This window comes from Melanotaenia boesemani, chromosome 6 (assembly GCF_017639745.1).
Source record: "Melanotaenia boesemani isolate fMelBoe1 chromosome 6, fMelBoe1.pri, whole genome shotgun sequence".
In the NCBI taxonomy this organism is placed as follows: domain Eukaryota; kingdom Metazoa; phylum Chordata; class Actinopteri; order Atheriniformes; family Melanotaeniidae; genus Melanotaenia; species Melanotaenia boesemani.
In genome coordinates, this window is record NC_055687.1 from 9561682 (window position 1) to 9587250 (window position 25569).

The window sequence follows — 25569 nt, forward strand, 5'->3', positions numbered from 1 at the left end:
GAAAAATTCATACACCCACAGGGTATTCAACATCAAAACCATACAAAAGCTTTTAATAATTAATAAAAACATTTTAAACAGTTTATGAGTCATGCTTCATACTGGATGTTTTTTTTTTTTTTTTTTTTAAACACTTAGCTACCAGTTCAGGTAATGATTATTTTCAGGTCGCATCAGCAAACAAAGTTTGTTACTTTCTTTAAAATAAAGTAGTGCTGTCACTATTTTCATCTAAACATCTGCTCCAATCTAAATGAAGCTTTTAACCACACCAACATATCCATATGGTCTTTATATATGCCAAACATATGTGTAAAAACAAGCTGAAGGCAAGCAGCAGAGGGAGGTGGAGATGGTCCTCAGAAATAGTTAACATTTTCATAGATGCACATATGCAGTACTCAATAAGGCTGAAATGAAAAGTAACATCATTCCTATTTTGAGGCAGGAAAGAGTTTCATCAGTCTATTTTCTATGCCTGCTTGATTAAATTCAGAACGCGGGGGAGCTGGGGACTATCCATCGGTCGAAAGGCGGGGTACACCTGGATGGGTCGCCAGTCCATCACAAAACCAAATAACCCTGCATGCTCACATTCATGCCTAAGGTCAAATTACATTACACTGCATGGGGAGGGACACGCAGCCCCGTGAGGCAACCACAATGCAGCCAACAGGAAATAGTTACCTTTTAAAACAAGAAAGAATAAATATATGTTTTGGTGGAGCGTGAATAAGCAGTTCGGAGTGGGAAGAACTTGAACACGTCAGCTTGTTTCCCCACATCAGAATAACTTGTGATATGTACATGTACTCTTAAAGACCCATTTTCAAAGTAGCCAAGGACATTTTTCAGGTGTCTTCTGCTTTTCTCTAAATATGAGAAGCAAAACTTATTAAAATGAATTATTTATGATGCATGCACAGTGGTTTTCATTAATTAGTGCCCTCAAATATTTGCTTTCCTGTTCCTGTTCATGCCAGTTTCAAAGCACTGCATCTGTTAAAACTCAGTCTGGAAGAAAATGCTGTTAGTTTATTATCTGGCAGGTGCACTGACAGCTGATGGTTGTGGGATGAAAAGGCAAGGAACTAAGTAACAATAAAAGACAGTTATATGCTAATTTTTTGACTCCTCACTCTAGTTTACGTGTGATCATGTCCACGCTTCTCAAAAAACCAAACACGTCAAAAGAGCAGACTTACTGGAGCTCAGCTTTTGAAGGTCATTGTCTGTTCTTTGGGAAAACAAGCTTTGATTCAAATGGGGGGGGGGGGGACAACAGAGAATGTGCATTGTTAGTGTTTCTCAAGAGACAAATGTGATTTGTCCTTTTTCAAACTGTTTGGATCACTGCTGATGCATTAGGATGCTGAAGCCAGGCAAAAGTTCCAACACATCACCAGTGGTTTTTGTGGGGTTTGAAGTGGTGGGTGGGTATACAGAATGGGCAGCGAAACTGGATTTTGTTCCATTATGCATAATAACAACAGTAAGACACCCATGGTGTATGTATTGCAGTAAGCTGCTGAGACTGTGGCCAAAAGGAGTTGGCCACAAGAAGAAATTTTAACTGCCCGCTGGGCCAAACCTTAAAAACTCTGCATGACAATCCATAAATTCTCTACTGAGAAGAGAGTTCACTTCTAGCTGAAGAGCTCCAGCACGGTTCAGTGCCATTAGCATTTGAAAAGGGAGAAGATGAGTGCAATAGCAGTGGGGAGATACACCCGTGTGCAGAAAGAAAGGCTGAAGGATTGCACAGCAAGGGAAGGGCAGCCGACTTGTTGAACTTGGCGCATGGATGAGCTTCATCAGTCAACAAGGCAGAGAGCTATTCAGGTCTTGCCCTTGAGACAATGCCGACCTGGTCTGAGTTGGTATTATGTGGTTGGAGAGCATATGCAGGGCTCGTGCTGGGGACTGAAAAAACTATAACAACCTTGGGTAAATCATCCACCCACTGCATCAGACTTGTAAAAAGATTTTAAAAGATGCACTTTTGCATACTTCCACCCTGAGTACATGACAACACACCAACGAAGTTTAAGCTTTAAAGTATTCCTTTTCTGCTACCGTCTCCATTTACTGAATTATGCATGTGACCTTTGGTTGGGAACAACTTGTCAAGTCATTTATTAGATTATGGGATACTGGAATCTGTGTGTGGTGTATACTGTGTGTACAGTGATAAAGTTTATACTGTGTGTGGGGTGATAAAGTTTCAAAGTATGATTTTTATTGTTTAGCGCTGTAAACCAGACCCAAATAAGGCAGCGAGCGAAAAGCAACTTTAAAGATTAAAATGAAGGTGTTGACATGAACAAATAAAAAGGTCCTTCTTACAACACATTTCCCTGGTTTCTGTTAAATTTTGTATTTGGAAGAAGTGAAGCACACAAACATGTCTTTAGCTCAGCTGCAGACATCAGTACAGCCAAAGTAAGCTTCTACATTAGTCTGACAATTTGAGACTTCAAATACTTGATGCAAACCCTAAATAATAAAAAAAAAAACTAAATTTAAGAGCATTTTAATCCTCTAAACCTGAGTACTACAGTTGGCGTTCTCAGACAGCCAAACTGGGTTAAACGGTGAAAGACTTCATCCAAACTGTTTGTACTAAAACCTCTCTCATTTTGTACTAACTGATTTGCCACAGCTCATTGTTCAGTCAAACTGCTTCATTATATTAACTCTTTCAAAACCTGAGGTCCCCCAACTGATGGAGTTTGAGAACAAACTGTGTCAAAATGACCATTTCAAAAACTGTCTGCACTAAAACCTCTGTAATTTGTTCTGCATTGCTAGATCAGAGTTGACCTTTGCATGGGTAATGTCCACATATTGTACTATGATATTTTAGAGGTTTAGAAGTACAATTGCATTCCAAAAAACAATATTTATATAAATTTTTAAACCTTTTTTTTTCCATTTATGCTATGTGTCATCTTCATTTATTCTTCACTGGTAACACATATACTGACATTTACACATCTTAAAAAAATATTTAAAAAGTATTTTCTTTACTATTACTTTAAAAGTATTCAAACTAACCTTGTGGCAGCAGAGATATCTTAATGGTATGCAAGTTTTGAGCAAAGTTCTGAAAAACAGGCATATGGCTCAAAGGGTTAAGCCTGCACTTGGTGGTTAATAATATGTCAACATAACATAGTTCAATGCAAAACAACACAAAGCATTATTATTTCTGACAACACTGAATCTGCATACATCTACATTGCTGAGGTAATGGAAAAATAAAAGGTAAACACTTTTGTGTTGCTTTGTCTGATTGTGTAAAGAGCTCCCTTGTTTCCACCTTGGGGCATGCACTTGCTGCAGGGCAGGTAAGTTGCAGCACCTGTTTCCACCTGCTGGGTTGAAAGCATTTTTAACCAGTAGCTGCCTCACCTTTCCTCTTATAACAGTCTGTGTGGAAGTGGAAGAAACGACACACTTCTAAACACACGCATGTACAAGCACACACCCACGTCTAAAAATTCAGCCAAGTTATTTCATGAAGCAGAAGCACTGGGCACAGACGGTGGACTATATGCTGCAAAACAAGAAGTGAAAACAGTTGGTGTGCAGCCGATAAGTTTCTGTTTCACCACAACTATGCCAACGTTCACCAACTGAGAAATATATTTCCTTCCTAAAAATGCTTTCTGAAAAACCCCTCTTTCCATCCATCATCCATTCTATCAGATGCAACTGTCTTTTTCAAGCTTTATGAATCATACTTTGCAATATTTTAAGAAATATAGTATTAAAAATGTATATAAGACTAGGGATGTTCTAATACCAATTTTTTCTGTCCGATACCGGTTCCAGTGCGTGGTGTTTAGGTATCTGCCAATCTGAGTACCGATCCAAAACCCTGCAGGATTGTGGTCCTTGAGGACCAGAGCTGGGCACCCCTGCTGTAGACAGTTACTCAATGGCCTAGCATTGCCTAAACTCGCAAACATCAATTAACACAAAACAAGATTTTCACAGAACTTTTTTCAATTAGAGGAGAAACTCAAATCAAAGAAGTTCTATTAAAAAAATCTTGAAATGGGACTTACAGTGAAGGTTTTCCACAACGGACAGGAGCTGGTCATCCAGAACAAAAAATTCTAAAACTTTGTTTGTATGGTTCGTTACGCTTTTCCTTTAACCCTTTATAACTTAAGCCTCGACAGAAAAAGACTGACATCCATTAAAATACCGCAACTCTTCTACTGTTTACGCTTCAACATATTCTGAAAGCTGAGAAGCACAGCTTTGCGTCGATATACACACAATACGGTAGTAGCACAAAGTGCCATTTAATAAGATAAAATAATCTAATACTTTGGTAGCACTGCTACCATAAACGTTATAACGTTACTTGTGGTAAATCTGGCAGCATTCATGCCCCTTTTAGAAATGTCAGCCCTGCATATGAGGCATATCACTGCTTTGCAAGTGGGATTTTCCAAAGTGTAACGCTAATGCTAAATGTTAGCGCAACAGTGACTCATGTGTAGCTGCTTCTCCACCTAACTCAAAACAATTGCCACGCAAGATTGTGTAACTTCCTTGTCTCTGTGTAGTGGTGTTTGACATTAAAAAACCAATTATGATTCGTGGTGTTGGATGGTGTTAAGACAGAAATACTCTCCGAAGCTGTTCCCCTTACTTTTGGCAGGATTAGCAAGTATTTCCATATATGTTATGTTAGAATCTGTATCAGCCCAACACTCTATAAGACATAAAAAACTCATTGTATTTCATTCTTTGCTTCAAAAACTATCAACTCTTAACATTTCCACCTTCTCTTTAAAACATCCGACTATTGCTCATTGAAGTTAAACTTTGGTCAATTTAATTTGTTCATGTGTGCCCATCTAAAATTAGAATGTATGGAGTACAGATGTTAGAATACACACATGCATATTCTGCACAGTGAAAGGAAAATCCAAATGATGTGACAGCCAGGAAATCTTTAGGGGCGCTTGAAGAATTTGAGGATAAATCAAAATGCTGCCAAGATTCTAGTCCTGCTACAAGCAAAGCACCACTAAGAACTACTTTATGATAAACAGCCCATAGGTGTGGCAAAAAACCTCAAACATGCCTTGGCAGGAAATAGCTCCATGTACACACTCCTTGAAGTAAAGTAAATGACTCGTGACGTTTTGAGCTGAAAAGGCTTAAGTGCTGAACTGAAGGGCACGAAAAGCCTGGTGGCTGAGACCCAAGCCCTAGACAGCTCAGCAAAAACATGCTTGACAGGCCGCTGTGAAAATTTGAAGTTCACCTCTTAGGCCTGGACAATGTTATATCACCATGGAAACCAAGATGGCTGTTTGGCAGGTTTGAGGAGCTTCTGGTTTGAAACACTTTTTCTTTTTGAGGGTTTCAGCTGTGCTGTCATTTCTCTCGCAGTTATTAAAAACCTCCAAATGCGAGTTTCTCCCTGTCTCTGATCATCTTCCTTTCTTCTCCCCCACTTTTCTTCCTCTGCCAGCTCAGTAGGGCAATCATCACAACCCTGCAGTGCGAAAGCATCTTAGCTGTGGCAGGTAAAGGCTGGGAGATTGTCAGTAATGACGGGTCTGCCAGTACTGAACCTTCCCAGAGCTGCTTGTTTCAGCAGTAATTACGACGAGGGAAATGGTGCACCATGACTGGCTCTAAAAAGCTTACCAAGCCTTTTGCTTGTGATGCCATGTCAACTTTTTTTTTCTTTTTTTTTTTTTTTTTTTTTTTTTAAGAGTAGGCAAGGCAGTTGGATAAGAACTAAGAGGACCTAAAAGTTAAACAAAACTTAACTGTAACTACAACATCAAAAAAAAAATCTTTCATCTTGCTTTCTGTGCCACTTTCCCTGAGGCCAACCCTCAGTAATCACATTCTTCACCTTCTCAGTGGCGTCATCCTCGCCTTCTGTTCTCATCCCATCCGCCCACTCTCATCCCCTGATCTCTGAGACACACAGGTGCTTATAAGGAGAGTGCTTAACCCCTCTCTCTGTGGATCAGCCCTGCAGAAAGTGTGCACTGATGTGCAGAGAAATTCAAGGTGCAAACAGCAGCTGTGGGGAGACTTTCTGCTCCTTCCCCTCACAATTGGGCAAAAATCGGAACCCTGAGTGCAGAGGCGAAGTCTGCTGAGAAGGGATGAGGGAAAATGAACTAATTTTTAACGCCCACACTTATGTAGAGGTATGAAATACTCTGTATCAGAAGAAAATGGTGGGAGTTAATGGGTGTGGGGGGGATCTTGAGAAAGAGGGATATTTAGTGTGCATGTCCACCTGTATTGATAGGTCATCTATCATGGGTCAGTCCCGCTCAACACAGTTACAAGCTGAGGGTAGCCATGATGAAAAGCTGCTCAGTTCAAGACAGACTGCTGCAGAGGAAAAAAGGTGTTTATGTAACTGCATTCATCACAAGAACTAAAATGAAAGGGCGGCTATTTAATGGCTCATATGAATATCTACGGTATGTACCCGCACTGATCCAATTACCAAACTATTTGACCATGATTATGGGGAAAATAACCAAATTTTTATAGATTTATATATTTGAATCAATTTGGTTTTTCAATGTAAGACCATGAACAACAAAGTGGTATTATACATATTGAATAAAAATTAATCTCCCTATCCATGATTCAATCATAGATGGAAGCCATTTATGTTTGAACCAGACTCCGAGCTTGAGATAAGATATTGAGATGGTGGAAGAAGCACGTTTACAACAAAATGTTAATAAAAATTTATGTGGCAGAGTACTTCACCCCACTTTTTACATTGCAGGGGGTTAAACTTTTGGGCTTGTCCCTTAGCATTAGCGCTAGCATTAGCTGCATCAGCAGTAAATCGACTTTAAATCATATCATTCCACGCTTAAAGCATGACTTTAGGCGGGAAAGAGGCACTGGCTTATTCAAATAACCTCCTGTGATGACAAAATCCCAGGAGCAAATTAAAAATCACACCTTTGCAAGACTTTACCCTTGTTGGTGGTTCTGTTGTGAACAAAGGGCAGAAAAACTCGACCGTCTTCAAAAGAAAGACTTTCAGGTGAGTTAACACTTTGGTCCAACACCAATACAAATGATTTAACTTGAAAAAGTGCAATTTCCAGGTGATGACTCCTTTAAGAGTTTTCCACGGTGCCTGAGCCAAAATAAAGAAAAAGCTACATGGGGGTTGAATGCCTTTTGACCACTGCAGCCTCCCCCATCTTTGTGCACAGGGATCAAGTCTTCCCCAGAAGTTCAGCAGTAGCTAAAGGCCAATTGCCACCAGGTGCGAGTGTGCCACATTATGGCTGTGCCGCAACCTCTGCAGCTATTCGCAGCTGTTTTAGTCCATGGTTTAGTTCACACCAGGCACACGTGTGCGTGTCAGGAGCGTCTCAGAGGCTTGTAGCGGCTCTCCGCTAAACATACTGTATGTGCCCAGTCTATTTTTGACAGCACGTGTCAAAATATCAGCTCATGTGCTGATTTGCACTCAATGAACCATGTAAACATTATGTCATTAACACTAGAACCGCCAGTATTCCAATACTCCTCGAACCGCCGAGTAGGGTAATTTTTACCACCCCCTGCTGCAACAGCGCAAATAACGCAAAGATGCATTGAAGTTGTTCGTTTACATTTATTATTTTAATAGTTATAATGGAGACTTAAAAAAAACTAACTAAACAGTCAAAACAGCATATATTAAATAACAAAATGACAGATTTCAATATTTTAGTTCATTTTAGAGGAAGACAATATAAATAAACGTTGTTGCGAGCCCTCTGACTCGCGCGTGCATCAGACTCCTTGGTCGTGTTTCAAGAGGGGTCGGGTAGGTAGCCGACATCACCGTAGACCCCTTGCGCCCTTTGCGTGGACTGATCCCTGTGCGGTTGGGGCGCACTGACAGTCTGTCCCGAACGACAGTTGTGCCGGGGGCGAATAAAATAAGCTAATGTCGAGTTATCTCAACTAGAGCAGAGAATGTTACCAGGATTTTACAAAATGACATGTTATCACCTTTCACTACAGGCCCTACCAGGGCTGAGTATGTGTGGTGGGTGACTCCTTAGTTGTGACCAAAAGCCGGGAACTTTTCCTTTGTCTGCGATCTTTCATCAGGTCATCCTCAGTAGATGACTCGTTACCAGGTAAAAATGACAGATCATCACTTTCTCCCGATTCCTCCACTGTCTCGTCAGAATCCTCCTCACCCACATCCAGAGCTACTTCTCCGCCCTCCAACTCTCCGTCACTCAGGCCTTGGAATAATAATCAAACTTCTTTGGCATTCATCCGTCTATTGTATTTATCCATTAGTCAAATTTAGCACTATATTACCCTAAATGATTATAAAACCCTATTACTCACTCTGACAGCTGTCAAACTCACGTGCGTTACTAAGCAACCAGAGGTGGTGCGAATGGGCGTGACGTGAAAACATCTGACAGCTGAACACAGTGCATTAAATTAGACGGTAGAAATTAGCTCCTTGGAGGTTCTAGGTATACATGCTCAAATTTCTTTTTCTTGTGATCACACACCCACCATAATTCACTGTATGTTTACAGGACCCATTTCAGGAAAAGTCACGAATTATAAGAAGTAGGGATTTTATTTTAACAGAGATACAAGTGTTTGAACAACCAAGGAAGTAAAATTTACCCTCTTGGCGGTTCTAGTGTTAATGGTCTGGGTGTCCCAGTGTGTTTTTCATTATGGACGACGAGGTGTTTATTCTGCAACAGCAGTACAATAGCAATCACAAGATTCTCCAATTCTCCTGTGATTTCATGATCTCATAGATCCAGCTAAGCAGACTGCACTTGCGGGCACTCCGCACCTGACACGCTCCTGGTGTGAACTGACCCGTCGCAGATGTCGGAACAAAACCACGGCGCAGCCAGAATGAGACACACATGGTGGAAATTGGGGTAAGAGGTCGGCAGAAAACACTTAAGTTGTCCATAAGCTGAGAACCTCCAATGCTACGTGGCTCTAGAAAACGTGAAAAAGCTGCATCCATTTCTGGTCCTTGTTTCCAAAGAGGAGCGCCGGCAGATAATGAGAGCACCCTCCATCAAACTTACCTACCTCCTGTGTTTGAGCTGCACCTGGAGGCTGTCCAAGAGAAGAAACTACAGGTACGAGAGACTGCTGCATATTTAAAGGAAAAATATCTAAATATATACAAAAAAAAACTGGTTTAGGGCTGGTTGAGGACATGGTTAACATATAGAAGTTACAGCTTCTTGATGTGTAGGAATCCTGGTCTGAGGCCTTTTCCTGCATGTCACCCCATCTTTTCTAAACCATTCCTGTCAAGCAAATATCCAATAAGGACCTCAATGTTTCCCCTGCTATTACATTGGGGGAGGGACAGGGAGAGACACACCACCTCCCTACAGGTGAATTTAATTTGATCTCATTTTTTCTACAAGCCAAGTCAGAACAGAGGTCATTAAAAAACAACTTTTCCTTTACAAAATGTTTACAGTATACTTTATACTTTTACTAAAAAACGATAATGTTTATCTTTTTTATATTATCATGTCATATCTGTATCGCACATGGCAACACAGACACGTTCCATCCACACACATGGATAAGTGCACACACACACACACACACAGGTAAGCAGACTCCCACCAGCAGATAGAGTGTGCACATTTAGAAACAGGAAGATGGAAACTTTGCTTTCCAGTGAGAAGTTGGACAGGTTTTCCTGCTCTGCTATTGCACTGAAACCTTGGTGCCCATCGTGGGAGCGTGCACAGTTATACAATCAATCAAATAAGTTTATGATGAAGTTTAGAAATTTAATGACTCAGTTTCTCTGAGCGGGAACACAGTAAACTTGACTGGCAGATATCTTTCCAGATGAGATATAATATCCCAGATATATCTAGCATTTCTTTTTTTTTTCTCCTCTTCGAGCAACTATATTTTCTAATTAGTTCCAACTTTAAGCAGCACAGCCTGTACTGTCATCTTCTGACAACACAACTCAGCATCATTCATCATCGATCAGCCAACTGATGAAAAATAACGTTTGATTTGCATTTGTTTTTTCAAAACATTGCTTCAGATTTGCTTTGATAGTTATTGGAAGCCCGACTATACTTTTTATGGGTTTTATTTTCTAAGATCTATATTTTGCTGCTTTTTATTTGATTTGGTTATGTACACATTATTGGGACAAATAACCTAAGGAAGGGTACCTTCAGTTCCTCTTTAGTTCCCAGCTAAATCTCAAACCGGCAAATATGAATAGTCACCATAATAACCAACATTAACTTTACTTGGCGTCATTTGCCATCTTACTGGCTGAAAAGTAATAATGAAGCTGGTGTTTGCAATACCTCCAACAATAAAATAAAGTAATTCCTTAAAATCAGAGGGAATCAATCCAAGTCTCTTAATTTGTTAGAGACCAACACCAAAGATGAGCACATTTGCATTCTAGCAAACAGCTTGCAATTACCTGTGTGGGTGGCATGCATCAGCAATTAAAAGACCAATCTTTATTATTGCTCTACTGAGAAAATGTGTAAACATCAATTATAAGAAAATACGAGAGGCTCTCATATAAAACGCCTCATCTTCTCAGGCTTTAACAACATGATATTGGCAATAACATTTTTTTTAAAGTCTCGCTAGAGACTGACTTTCTGCATCCCCCAATAACCAAAATCATTTCCAGGGTGAGAAAAAATGTTATTAGTGGGTGTGAAAACTATCTAAGTGTTCATAATAGATGTATGATGAAAAACATATTTAAAAAAAAAAAAAGGTACAAGGAAATATCTGAGCTTCACTGCTCTGTGGTCAATAAGACTAATCAGACTGGTCCGCCCACATTACGCCAACAGCTTCTGGTCAATAACCACATGAAGCATCAACTTCAGCCATAAACCACAGGCTTTTATGGTCAATAGAGTCACTGCCTGGCTGCCCTGTGGGGGATGAAACAAGTGGATTAAAAGCCTGGGCAGGAAAGACTCAATCATCTGTTTAAGGGCTATAACTAACAATTACTGTCACTGTTGATTAATTTGTCACGGATTTAATTCATTACTCATTTTAACTAGAAAATGACAAAATAGTCAAATGTCAACTATTTTCCACCTTCCACAAAGACATGAGCAGGTTTGTTTTATAAAGAAAAAAAAAATCTCACACATGACAGTAAGGGATCAGCAAGTGTTTGCTGGAAAAGATGATACATCAATCTGTGAACACCTATTATGAACACACACTAATTTTGTGCGACTGTTACATGAACGACTTGGTAAATACACTGCAATGTATGCCTGGCAAGAGTTAGATAATCTTTTAAACCATCATTTCCACTTTTTTAAATCACTGTAAGTTTTTTTTGGTTTATTTGTGAGAGCTACAAAGTATCACCTTGAGCACTGCAAGCTAACAAAAACATAGTTTTCTATATATTTAGTTGCATAAAATAAAAAAACATAACTGAAACCCATTTTAAAACTATTATGTGGTTTTTAAAGAGTTTTCTTTACAAGCCATCTAAAGATGTCAGGTGTATCAGAGCTCTACATGACTAAATTCCCATTTAAAGAGAAAGATGGAAAGAAGAGAAAAAAAATAAACATTTCTCAAAAAGAAATCAGAACAAAGTAAACAAACTGCACATCTTTTACACCCTGAGCATCCTGATATATTCCAAAGTCCTTTGAAGTAAGCAGTACTAATGACATAAGATGAACAGAATAAGATAAAACTCAAACAGATGCTACTTAAAGAAACTAGTTAATGACATAATCCTCTTTGCTGAGCTAAAGCTAACTAACCTTTATAAAGGGTCTGCTGTGGGCAAAGGTTTAAACAGCTTATTGACATCTTGAGCTTACACAGACCTGCAAAATGTGTGTGTGTGTGTTCTTTTATTGTGACTGAGTCACAATAAACATTTCTTCAGCACCAATGTGGGAAATAATAACCACCTAATTCCACTTAAAGTAATTAAGCTGCTGTGTTGCACATGTAAATTTATAAGTGAGATGGTGATTTGGGAACACCAAGAAATTTTAAAACATGACCCTTAAAGCAATTAAAAGTTAACATAATTAATTATGAAAGGACAAAAAAAGAAATGTTAAATATGCAACTAAACAACAAAAAATTGTAAACATGCATTTTTGGGGTTATCTTTTTTGGTGACCTGTCCAGGGTCCACCCTGCCTTTCACCTGCTTGCCCGCGACCTGTAATGGACAAAGCAGTACAGAGAATGGATGTAGTTACAGTTTGGATGCATTGACTATTTAGGGATTTGATGCCTCGATACATAGAAAAAGTGAAATTTTATCCCATTCTGGACTGATACAGGATTTGTCTTGCTCAACAGGAAGGGGACACATTGTGCTTCGAGTGTTTTCAGTGAGTCATACATCTGGCCTGAAGGCAGAGTCACACCGTGGTAACAGCTGCAGTAAATTTTGGCATCATCTTCCTGAAAAATGAAGGACATTCACAGAAAAAGACATTGGGTAAAAAAAAAAAAAAAAAAAAAAAAAAAAAAAAAAATGACCTCATATTGTCTTTTACTTGGCATCACTGGAAACTTGTCAGGATAAAGAAAGCTTAAAAAAAAAAAAAATCATAAAGACTGAAACAAAAAAAACATCTGCTCTGCAATGAAAATCAAACACATTTATACTAAGCTGTGATACAAGTCTGCAGTGGTGAAACTACAGATGTTGAAAATTTAAATATCCTATAAAAAGCACTTTAGACCATATCTAACGCTATCTTACCACTCTGTTTCACAGAGGCTACGTTAATATAAGATGACTTTGTCTGAAATTTTGCATTAAAAAACTAAAGAATGAAAGATGTCAGACAAAATGTATTCATGTAATTTACATGACTGTCTAATGCAATAAAATAATCAGGCATTACTTGAAGTTGCAGCCACATAGTATCTCCTTTCCCTTCATTAAGGTTGGTCCAGTGTTTTCTTACGAGTTAATAAATTCAGCACTGATGCTCCTCTCAAGCGTTTAAAGAGTTGCACTTATAATGGCTGCCACTTATACAGGATGCTTCTTTACGGAAAAAGCAAAATCACTAAGTTTGACCAACTGGATGATCTGTATACTAACAAACACGATCATAGCAGCATCTTTACTTGTTTATCTTCAGAAAGTTTTATGAGCAATCATGTTATTGACCTGTCGCGATAAGCAATAAGTCAATTAATTGTACGGTAAGAAAAAATGAGCGTGATAATTTTTATTTGATAATTTTTTATATGCTGAAATATGTAAATAAGTCGAATGGAGAAACAATAGCTGCGAGCACTGCCTCAATAATTGTTTCGCTGCTCCCCACAAGTAGGCAGAGCACACATGTAGCCTATGGCGTCAGTACAAAGCCCCCACTTCCTGGCCTACAGTAATAACCCCTGCAATGCGCAGGCACATTACACAAATAGAGTCAGTCTATATACTACTGTATATGACAAAATACACATCAAGTGCAATGCTGACTAATCGAGAGGTTCGGAAAATCTTCCCAGTGGGTTGTATTACTTTTGAGCCGGTGTGAAAAAGGCGCAGCGTGGTATCGCAGCATATGCATATATATGTATTTATTTATTTATTTCCAGGAATCCATTACAAGCAATAAAATCCAAATCAGAATGGTTTTCAGAAATATAATTGTTAATTCTGAGTTTCAGCAAACTCTCAATAAATATTTAATATAATCTTAGTAGTGACATTATGCTGAAAACCAACACAGATCCAGTGACAGCATGTACTCATGTTTCAGTGTAACTTCGGGAATGGACAAAGAACAGCTGAGGTGAACCCTGAACATTTTGCCTGCGGTTTACCCAATTTCCTCCCACCCCCTTAAGTTCCCGTACGCCTGTAACTTTGAAGTGCGGTCAGCTTTGAAAGCCTGCAATCTCCCTGCCATGACAAGGTAGAGGATTAGCCAATAAGGCCCACAGTACCAAGTAGAAAGAGGCCCAAAGAGGGCTGGAGGAGAAGTAGCGCCATTTTCACAAGGGTTATGTATGTTGCAGCAGCTCTCCCTCTGTTCAGAGCTGTGGGGGATTAACAAGCTTCTAAGGAAGCAGAGAACGGACCCCCGGTCCTCTTTTCATGAGTTCCAGAGAAACCAATTTACAGTCGAGTTCTGGGGTTGGCCACCAATTCTTCCCATAACCACCCCTGTTTCAACAGAAAATCTTTGTCACTCACAAAAGCCGCTTTTGTGAGACAGCAAACAATTCTAAACAAGTCAAGGATGCACAAATCTACAAAGGATTCATTTATTGATATGAGCACTTCAAAAATAACAATGCAGTACTCGCACAGCAAGAGAAAATAAGCAGTTAAGCTCCTAATCTTACCATCAGCCTTGATGTGCTCAGTCACAGGGGAAGTCACCCTGGAAAGTTCATTTTCTGTCGTGAGCCAAAACAAGCAATATTATTGCCATTTTATCCGTTGTGAGTGCCAATATTTGTCAACACTTTGAGCTGTAAATGTTGTTATTGCCGTGTTCTTCATACGTTTTCAAGTTGTGCATTAACTGGATCACAACCAAAGTATCACCATACTGTGGAAAACAAATGTAATAATGAGTAATCATAAAGCTAAGGCGAATAATGTGCATCATATTAAGATATGAGAGTATTTATTCAATTTACAAGTTAAACAACTCAGGAAGCTCATTAACCAGTCGTCAGTTCTGACACTCTACTGAAAGCATCACTGACATCTCAATAAAGTACAACTCGCTCACAAATCTTTACAATCTAAGGATACAATGCTGCAGCATCAATAAGTAATAGTGACTTAAAAGTGGGGAAGAAGGAACAATAGGACCTGAATTAAAAGAAAAGGCAGATCCATACACTGCTGCCTTCCCATCAGTGCTTTTAAAGTAATGGGGTCCTTTGTCTTATCTGTAACTGAAAGGAACTTGAGGACTTTGGCCTTCATCCCTTTGTTGTTACAGAGTCTCTAGTGGAAATGGAGGATAGGCGTGGGTGTGCATGGGAGAGCCAGGCGGCCATGCAAGCACATCAGACTTGAGCGGTCTTAATAAAGCTTCCCTCTATCCACCCCAGAGATCTCCTCACCCCAATTATACGCCTGACACCTCTACCGTCCTCCATCACAACATCTCCCTACACCCACAGCCCACCATCCAGTTCCCAGCTCTGATCGTGGCTCTCCCTTTACTGTGATAAAAGCCCAAGAGGCCTGCACAATATCAGGCTGATGGTGGTTTTTGCTTCACTCTCTGCTGACTGAATTGAATCAGGAGTGCATTCATTTCACTACAGACAAGATAACTATTGTTCTGCACGGAACTGCATAAACTTCCATGTATTTCATCAGTCTCCCCCAGAGAGAATCAAGTGACCACTATAGACCAGTATGTCTTGCTTAAATCTCCATCAAGCCTTTAATAGCAAGTAAATTGAATTGCACTACAAGTCCCTAAACAGAAATTATATTGGTGTAGTAGGGCTGGGCGATATGTCGAGTATTCTCGATGTATCCCGAGACGTTTTACATATAACATATAAACGTATAAACTAATCTCAGCAACGTTTTAAGCTTCTATATGGGTTTTTCCTTCGTAGTGCTCAGTCCACTGGTCGCACAGCTTCCCTCATTCACAGCAGCTCACTCCCCCATCCATCCAGAAAACTCTCCTGCGCACATGCATGTTGTTTTAGGAGAAACAGGAAAAATCATGGAGAAAAGCAGTATGCGGGTAGCCATCTAGCTAGTTTAGGAGCGTTAAGAGATAGAGGCTAAATGCAAGACGTCCATTTTAAGCAGTAATTCGCCTCAGAAATAACGACAATGACGAGGAGACTGTTCAGCTACATGTGTGTCCCAATGGACAGAAAGTTCTTACACCGGAGCAGGAAACTCCTTCAGCTGCTCTTTTGACATTATTATTAAAGCAGATATTTCTGTCTGATTTACAGGTGGTTGAACCATTTTTAATGTGCACTTTCTGTCTGCTGGTGGGAGCGAAGCTCACCTGTGTGTGCACATAATTACATGCCAACATGAGAATAAGATGGATAAAACTAGGCTGTTTAGGTTTTATAATAAAAGAACAAAATATAAACCTGTTCTAGAGAAAAGGGAACCCTAGATTACTTCAGTTTTGATCTGGTGCAAAATAAAAAAAATAATATAATATTTGAATTTAAAATAACTGAATGAAAAAATATACCAGATATTCATTGAGTAATTATAGAAAATAAAATAAACTTGATCTTTGGGTTGATGTTGGGGGTTGGGGCGCCCCCCTAATATAATGGTTGGAGAAACACTAGTTTTTATTAAGTTTAAGTGCAAGTTCCTGGTTCACAATAAAAAGGACAATGTTGAATTTATCACTTACACAGTGCTCTAGAGCAGATTTCAAAACATCGGGATATATATCGTCTATCGGGATAAAGTAAAAAAAAAGATATAAATCGGGATATCCGTCATAAGTCATATCGCCCAGCCCGATGATGTAGTATAAATAACTGAGGAAAAAGTTTGCCAAGTAGGAGATGATTGACATCTCAAGAGATTACCATGAATACGTTGGGGTGTTTGTGGCCCAGAAGGAAGTGTGCCGATGATGTCACATGTAGGGCTGCAAAGATTAGTCAATGTTGTCAATAGTCAATGTTGACAATAAAAGTGGTCGACAACTAATTTACCCGTCGACTATTGTCGGCAAAGAAAACAAAAACAAAACAAAAAATACTACAGAGTGAGACATTGTCTTCTATTCTTATCTCTGCTGAGAGGTGCACATGTGCAATAAAGTCCGCCAGGTGAAAAATATGGCGGCCGACCAGGGAATAGAACGGTGGCAGTCTGAAATTACTTCACGTTAAACTTACAAAATAAATTAAATACATGTGAGATTTGTGAAGCGGACCTTGCGTACCATGGAAATACGTCTGCAATGCTCGAACATTTAAAGACGAGGCACGTCAGACTTACATAACAACCTTATACAAGATTTCAAAGCTGCAAGTGATATAAGATCCATTTAATAATTATGAGATACATAATCCGATTAGTCACTAACTATTAAAATGACTAGTCGACCAATCGACTATCAGAATAGTCATTATTTGCAGTCCTAGTCACATGTAGTATAAGTACGTAATACAGGTAAACTCTCAGCAGACAAAGATGAACCAAGCCTCACACTCAAAAGGTCAACTTTCAGGATGTGAAGATGCACTCTCTCAGTAACATGACCAGAATTACACCATCGGTCATTACCAATAACTGCAGCCACTAATCCTTTACTGTTACCATTCTGTCTGCAGTCCCTGTCTGCCTGTAGTTTGATAGCAGTTTTTGAGTCTGGCACAAGTTCTTATAGATGCTATCTAATCTACTTTGTCTGCCAGTGATCTCACATTCTCCATTATGGTACAAACAATGTTCACTTTCTCCTCTTTGCTCCTCCATGGGAATCTGGTGTCTACTCTTCAACTTTGGAAAACTTAATCAGCTTCTCCAATTTGTAAAAAAAAAAGAAAAAAAAAAAACTCCCATTTGATTAGTTGTGCATTGAAACAGATGTTAAAAAGTACCAGGATTACCAGCAGAAATCACTGAAACCAAACAGCAGAGAAAAATGCTTCAAAAATGTGTTTTCATAGAAATAAGCTTGGGAAATCTAAGAAAAATACAAAGCTAAAAAAAGGAAATTTCAGAGCTACTGCATGTCATTGCCATTCTAGAAAAAATAAGAATACTAATAGTAGTAATGTAATATAACTCAGTAATTACAGCATAAACAGAGTGAAGGGAAAACATGTGATTACATAAAACAAGTTTGACCCAAGAATGTTTGCACCTGTATGGAACTTCTGACCCATGTGTATGAATATTTTGGGTACAGGGGCAAGTAACAACACAGATGGTGACCTGAATCAACATTACAATTTTTTATCATCATCATCATTATCATCATTATCATCATCATTATTATTATTATTTAATAATAATAATAATAATAATAATAATAATAATAATAATAATAATAAATCATTTATAGAGTAATTTCTTACATTTTCATTTTTGTTCATATTACATGTTTATAGATGACCTTTAACATAAACATAAACATTCACACCCGTTTTTATTGCAGCTGTGCTTGTGAAACTGTCCTTTTCCTGTCACCTTCCCACACGTTTTTACAAAATTGCGCATACTCTTTCATAGTCTGCTGAGTGGATTGAAAGAAAATCAACCAAAGAATTTGCCTTATAATCTTTAAATGATTTTCTAAAGAGATATGTAAGAAATTAATTAGATCAGGCTATTTGCAGGTTCACTTATTGCATCTGTAAATTGCATCGCAGAAAAGGAACAGAGTTTAGGCTTTAGACTTGATAAGACTAAATCGTGACTGTATTGCTGCTTTGCATGACAGTTTTTTTATATTTTAGCTAACCAAATATTTTGAGGGGCATTTACTGAATTAGAATAATTGTTTACAGCCGTAATTTGTTGAGCTGGGTTTTAAAAAGAAAATTGATTCAGCAATTTGAATCGATTCAAATTAAATAAATCCAATATCGATTAATTAACTTGGAGATTCATTTTTCTACACGTCCTCTTTTCCGGTAACGTGATCCTACTCTCGTGTGACTTACCGAGGCTCGGCAAGATCTTAGTATACACAACTGCTTGCCTGTGTGTCACCTCCTTCAAAATCAGCTTCTCTTGCCGAGATCATGTCAAATACAGATGTGTTCATTCACCAGTGTGGATTATACTAATCTGTAAAGTATTATGCAGCGTATTATCGCTCACATTAGCAGCTAATGCTAATACCGCGGGCTCTCACATTAGCAGCTAATGCTAAGACCGCGGGCTCTTACATTAGCAGCTAACGTAGGTTAGCTCAGGTAAGTGAAGATGGAAGCATCTTCCTCCATTGTGGAGCAGATGAAGTATTTCTGCTCCATCCATGTGTTAGTATCGGTGATAGTATCACGGTCGTCATGGGAACGCGCACAGCTGAACAAGCTGAATCCACACCACTTTAAGAATTTCTGAGTTGTATTACGGCTGAAAGTTGATCCAATACTCTTTGTTTTATTAACATCAACACATTAACTGAGATCTGAAACTTTATGAATATGAATGAGACGGTTTCCTCAGGACATTTAAAAAGTTTTACTTTTTTTCCTGTTCTGGTTGTTTTTGGTTGGTTTGTTTGTTGCTGCATGGTGGTGTAGTGGTTAGCACCGCAGCCTCACAGCAAGAAGGTCGCAGGATCGAATCTCGGCTGGGGGGAGGTTTGAACCTTGAGGGCGGTGGCCTTTCTGTGTGGAGTTTGCATGTTTTCCCCGTGTATGCGTGGGTTCTCTCTGGGTACTCCAGCTTCCTCCCACCATCCAAAGACATGCATGTTAGGTTAATTGATGACTCTAAGTTCTCCCTAGGAGTGAGTGTGTGTGTGTGTGTGGATGGTTGTTTGTCCCCTATGTGTTGGCCCTGTGATGGACTGGTGAACTGTCCAGGGTGTACCCTGTCTCTCACATGTTAATGCTGGGATAGGCCCCAGCTTACCCGCAACCTTAATGGACTAAGCGGTCCAGAAAATGAATGTTTGCTTTGTTGTTTTGTTTTTTCTCATCACAACATTTCTGGCTGTAAATCAGAGGAGACAACATCATACCATGTTATTATTTCAGAAATGCATGTAGATGCGTCAGATCAGATTATAGTAATCTGATTACTCCAAGATAACTGATTTTGGTTGTCAAGTAAATACACTCAGTGTTTTATAAAAATGATCTGAAAGTGTCTTTAATTTTCAAGAAAAACAGATAATGTTACACAATTAGCTGTAAATGAATCAATATCGAATTTAATTTAATCGAAATCGATTTGAAATGGGCTGTTGTGATTTAAATTGATTCAGGAAATTAGTGACGATATCCAGCCCTAGTAATTGAATCTCTTGTGAGAAAACATCTGATTAAATTATTTAATCTAACTAAATTCTCACAGAAACGTTATATGAATAAATGATTTATAAAAGAGTGGATGCTGACTGATAGTTGCTGGAAACCATTAGGAAACTGGATTTTATTAATTTATTTATTTGACTACTAACTAAATTGTACCTGCTTTCAAAGGCTACTAGAACCTTTTTCCAATTAACAGCTTCTTTAGTCAGTGAATCTCCTGTCATCCTGCCATCAATTAAGCTCAAACAATGTAAACCAAAACAAATCAAATTACAGCGGAATTTCCCCCAAATTAATTTTGCTGCATTAATGATCGATAACGCAGGAGCATTTATGTGCATAACAACATGTCTAACAAAACAATTCTGGAGAAGCATGTAATTCACAAAATTGGCCCTCCTGGTGAATTGTTTAGCACCACTTGTTTGAGATATTTTTACTGCTTTTTCCTACTGATTCTTTCAAGGTCACAGCAGGCCTGCATCTGTCCAACCATCTGTCTCCAGCCTTCCCACGAGGCGGGCTGTCATCTCCGCTCCTTGGCCCTGTCCTCTACTGTCCACGCTCAAGCTCACTGGGGAAATTTCTCGACCAGACAAAATAGCTTTTTAGTGATTCTAAAAGTTTCTGATGCATTTCTGTAGCTCGATTCTACTTGATCACCTGACAGTCGAACAACAAAGCGTATAGCACTGAAATCACTGATCAGATCTAAACTTGGCATGTGCCAATCTAGGTTTATTGACAATCCCTGATTTCGGAGACTACAGACAGTATTTGTTTTAATTAAGGAACAGTGATGATGATTACCATTAATCAGCACAAAGAACTCTACTTCACAATTTAAATGAAGCCCATTTGCAAATCCATTTTCCATCTGTTAATCATGGCAAGTGCAATCAACAAAACCCTGCATTCTCCATTCTCTGTTTTAAGCAAACCCTTCAGATAAATCACAAGTACAGGAAGCTCTCATTTAAAATAACCAGAATTTACCCAGCATTGGCTAAAGCCAGATTTATACATGAACTTATGCGAGACCCCATACAAAATGGCATTAACCATTTTAACAGAACACAACTAAACTTACTGAAAAATGAACAGAACTTTTACTGCTCTTATACAGCTAGTTCATCACAATGTACGTAAGTGTGTGAATTCAGTATGCGAACATATTTTGTCCTTGGATTCATAACAACAGCTCTACAAAAATATGGCAAATATTTATGGAGTTCATGTTGAGCTTTAAAGGCAGCAGTAGCAGGATTTCCTTTTAGCATCTATTAATTAAGTATATCTCCAGAGCTTTCTCAAGAGTAGACCTTTTTCCATCACATTATATTAACCTCAGTCTAATCATATTTCACTTTTAAGTATGCAGCACCTATTTTGGAGAAAAACAGCGTTCCTTACCTTGCAGCTATCCAACAGTCTGCTGAGTGCAGCAATCCACCGAGCAGGTTAGTACACCAGGCTGGAGCAGGCTTCAGCTGCAGCGGCCTGTGAATCTGAATGGAAAGTAAGAAAAGAGTCTTACACGTGTTTATAGAAGATATTAAACATGGAAGCTTACAGTGCTGCTAACAATCATATTTTCCATTAAGACCAAAAAGTATAAATAACAGTGGCAAACTAATACTGGATGTCTTTCATCGTGAAAATGCCAAGTGCCATGTTAATAAGAATTTATCCACTTTGAATTCTTGTGGGGAAAAATCATGTCTGAAATGCTGTTTGCATGACAATAGCTTGCTTTGCAATAAGTGAACAAAATCTTTTGACAAATCCCAGAGCTCAAACTAGCCAAATCTGATGATAGCATCTCAGCCCACAATCTGTTCTGCAAGCTGCTCCCAGAAAAATGCCTTCACCTTGCCAGAATACGAACCCAGAAAATCTCATACAGTGAAACATTACCTAAAACAATGCCAATGCAATATGTAAAAATAAAAGTTCAATAACATGCATAAAAAACTTTAAAAACTGAGCACTTAAGTGGGTTAAAGAAGCGCCTTACTGTTGAAGAAGCTAGATTCTACTGAAGAGCAGTTTTAAGTTGAGCATTAAAGGGATACTATACAAGTTTGCAACCTTAAAACTGAGCTTTTTGATAGTATTCTGAGATTGATTATGCATATTCCTGGGGCTGTAATTGCCCTGCAGCACCTTGAAGCCAAGAAGCCACACTTCACAGCTTACTTTCCAGTCCAGTGCATCATGAAATAATTGTGTTTTGCTTTGTGGCACAGCGTCATGAGCCAGCTACTGGATAGCAATACACTGGCCATTAAGAACGCGCACCATTTCTGATCCAGTAAAGAAACACAGGAGGACATTATCAGAGACCAGAAGGAAAAGAAAGAGACAGAGCAAGAGATAAGAAAAGTCTTATCTCTTGCTCATCACTTTTACTGGCTGCAGAGAGCTCAGAGAAGAGACAGGATGCAAGACGGATGTCGAATTTGCTATCGTTAAGCGCTGCCAAAGTCCAGTGGTGCAACTTTAAGTTAATATGTATGTTCACAAATTAAAAACAAACGTATTTACTTTGTGTGCATAAGTACTGCAATCCGCTTCAACTAACTTGCAGACTCTAAAAAAATAAATATTTTGAAAGTCACTGCTAGATAAACAATATAATAACTCAGTCCCTTGCTCAAGCCAAAAAGCAATCAGTTTAAATGTGGAACAAATTTCAATAAGCATTCATATTTATAATTTTAGAAAACTCCTTTATGTAGCTATTGTTTTGGGAAAGCGCTGATGATTCAATGCCCCATTGGCCCATTTCCTTAAACTTTCTTGGGGCATTAGAAAATGTGACTATGTGAAAAGGCGAATTCTGACAAATGATGATAATGGATGTTTAGACCCAGCCCATTTCAACCAGCAGAGCCCAGTAAGACTTGCAGAGGCAGCATCCTCTGGATTAGCGAGCACTCCAGCTGGCAGCCACATGCTGGTGATGGTTCAGTTAAGGGTAAGGCAGAAACCAGCCTGCCAACTTCTTTTTCTTCTCTATTCTCGAGTTCTCTTTGTTTTGACATAAATGCCACAAATCCCAAATGGAAACTACATTTTGGGTGTCAGTATAGTGTATCCCAGGTAGTGATACATTTAGGCATATGGTCGTTATTTTCTTGTTTCAGTGCTGTACAATGAAATCTTGATAGAAATAGGTCTGCACTCGCCATTTATAGTTACAGTACAAGCTGGGAGCAACACAAAACATCAAAAGGCAGATAAAGCTTTATGGAAAACAAATTCCTGTGTCGGCACAACAAAGGTTCCAGACTACAGGCTCTCCGAGGCACCTCGAGTCTCCAGACTGCAAATTGCTCCTAAATGCATCTAGATGACTTTAATAGTTTGTGTTTGTGCTTTGTAACATAGCTAAGAAGAGCTACTGACGTAGATTGAACCATCTGCTAGAATCACGCCAACACTTATCCATGAGATAAAGGGAAACGCAGATTCTTGGAAAACTCCAGTATTACAAGTCCCACGATTCAGCACCACCTTAAAAATAGATAAAAGAAAAAGAAAAAAGTTCAAGATTAAAGACTGGGTTAGTTCATTCAGTGTATGTGAAGAGAATGAACAGAGAGAAAATTAATAAATAAATAAATCCAGTTTTTGCCTGGGCTCAGAATCAAGTGCTGACCAAATGTATAAACAGCATCCTTCAACAGGCAACTGAGCAATCTCAAAACCACAACTTGGAGCCACAACTGAAGGACTAATCCAATCAGTGCTTGGCCTCTGGACTGCATGACCGGATGTTTGTTATGCTTGTTTGGGCCACCTGGAGCTTTTAGCCTTTATAATCTGCAGAATCGATTATGGATGTATAGATTCTTCAAACCTCACAGTTGTGAAATGACTCTTTATTGATTGACACAAACACAAGACAGTGATGGTTGACCCGATACCATGACCTCACTGGTTCTTTCAGGTCCAGTAAACAAAACACACAACATGCGGTCAAAGGAATTCAGGAAAGGAAAGCCTCGAGCCAAGTAGTTAATGACTATTTAAATATAATAAAAGAACCAGCTTAGTGGGGTTTACACACCAAACATACACACTTCCTCACCCTTCTGATACCTCAGCAGCATTGAGTTAATCAACCGAGCTTGTGGGAAAATTCACTCAATAATCAACCAAGATAAAATCCAGCATCCATGGTCAGAAGAAGAAAATTCCTAAGATCACCTAAAGCTTAATACCATTATAAAATACAACTCAGTTCACAAATCATCTTTCTAGTTACCCTTCTTCTTAGCACTCCTTTTTTTTCTTTTTAGCATTGCTTTATAAAACTATGATTCCTGCTCTAAGTCTTTTGATCATAGTAGCAGCAAAGTCTTTTTGTGCTGGAGAATCAAAGTTTTCTGAGTCATAAATTACATAAATGAATCTGCAAAGAAGGACAAACCAACTAGGGCTGGGCGATATGAACCAAATCTTATCTCAAAACAAGCTATCTCGATATAAACGATATTGCTTCCTTCTATATTGCGTCTCATAAAGTTTCGATATATTTGAAAATCGCGATATATTGCCCAGCCATAAAACCAACCAAACCAAATTCAATACTTCAGCAGTGGGTGCAATCCATAATAAATTGTGTGCTCGAAAAATACATCTTTGCATTAAGATGTTAAGCTATGTATGAACTAAACCCATAAAACAGTGGTCGTGTTGCTAACTGAAATCCAGTCAGTGACCTTAGTTCAATATGAAGGTAGTTCAATTTTATTTGAGTTCTGTGCCCAAAGTGTTTTTTGACCTTTTAAAGGTGGAGACGGGAGACATTTAAACAGCACTGAAGAAACAGGATGAGGGCAAACTTTATTAATATAATTACATGAAGGCCTTATGGAAATGTCTCAGCAGAAGAATAATGTGAAACCAAAACTAATAATGCTGCATATTCCTAATTATTTTTCTTAAAAGAAAAAAAAAAAAAGTAAATAGCTCATGTCTAATTTTCCTGATTTTAGTGACATCTGTGATGCCCAATTCATTGCAAATGAACAGAAAACTTTTATTTTTGATAGTACAAGAAGTGAAAGAACAAAACTGGCCTGAGAACAGTATGATTAAGTATGATAAAATAAAGATTTTCTGACAGTTTAAAGGGTCATTTTAAATTCCGGACTACATCATTTTCATCTGCTTGTATGATAATGGGATTTCCATTTACCTTTAGGTCACTTTTCAAGCACTTTGAACTACACTAATTGAATGATTGATATAATTATCAATGGTCAGTGTGATCAGGCATTTGAACAAGTAATAAATCTTGCAGAGGAACTGGGGAAGGTGGCCTCTTCTGTCTTCCACCAAATGACAAACAGACCACGCTCATGCCCTTTCCCACTCAGCTGTCTATTAAGGGGAAACATGTGGTCTCGTGTCTTGTTTCAGGGAAAGTGAAAATACACACCCACTGAGGTATACAGTAGAGCCGAAGAGTTAAACAAGTCGTGACAAAGCTTTTCCTCTTTCTTTTTACCAAATTCACTTATTCAAAATCCCCAT

At 38.7% G+C, this 25569-nt stretch overlaps 1 protein-coding gene across 3 annotated transcripts in view; it reads right to left on the reverse strand.

Annotated features, from left to right (window-relative positions):
• Positions 1–25569, reverse strand: part of sema6e (sema domain, transmembrane domain (TM), and cytoplasmic domain, (semaphorin) 6E) — a 156382-nt gene that overhangs the window by 119155 nt on the left and 11658 nt on the right. For all 3 annotated transcript variants that reach the window (XM_041988107.1, XM_041988106.1, XM_041988103.1), the window contains exon 2: positions 21436–21530. The gene's annotated coding sequence lies outside the window, so the exon portion shown is untranslated. The remainder of the gene's footprint in view (positions 1–21435; positions 21531–25569) is intronic.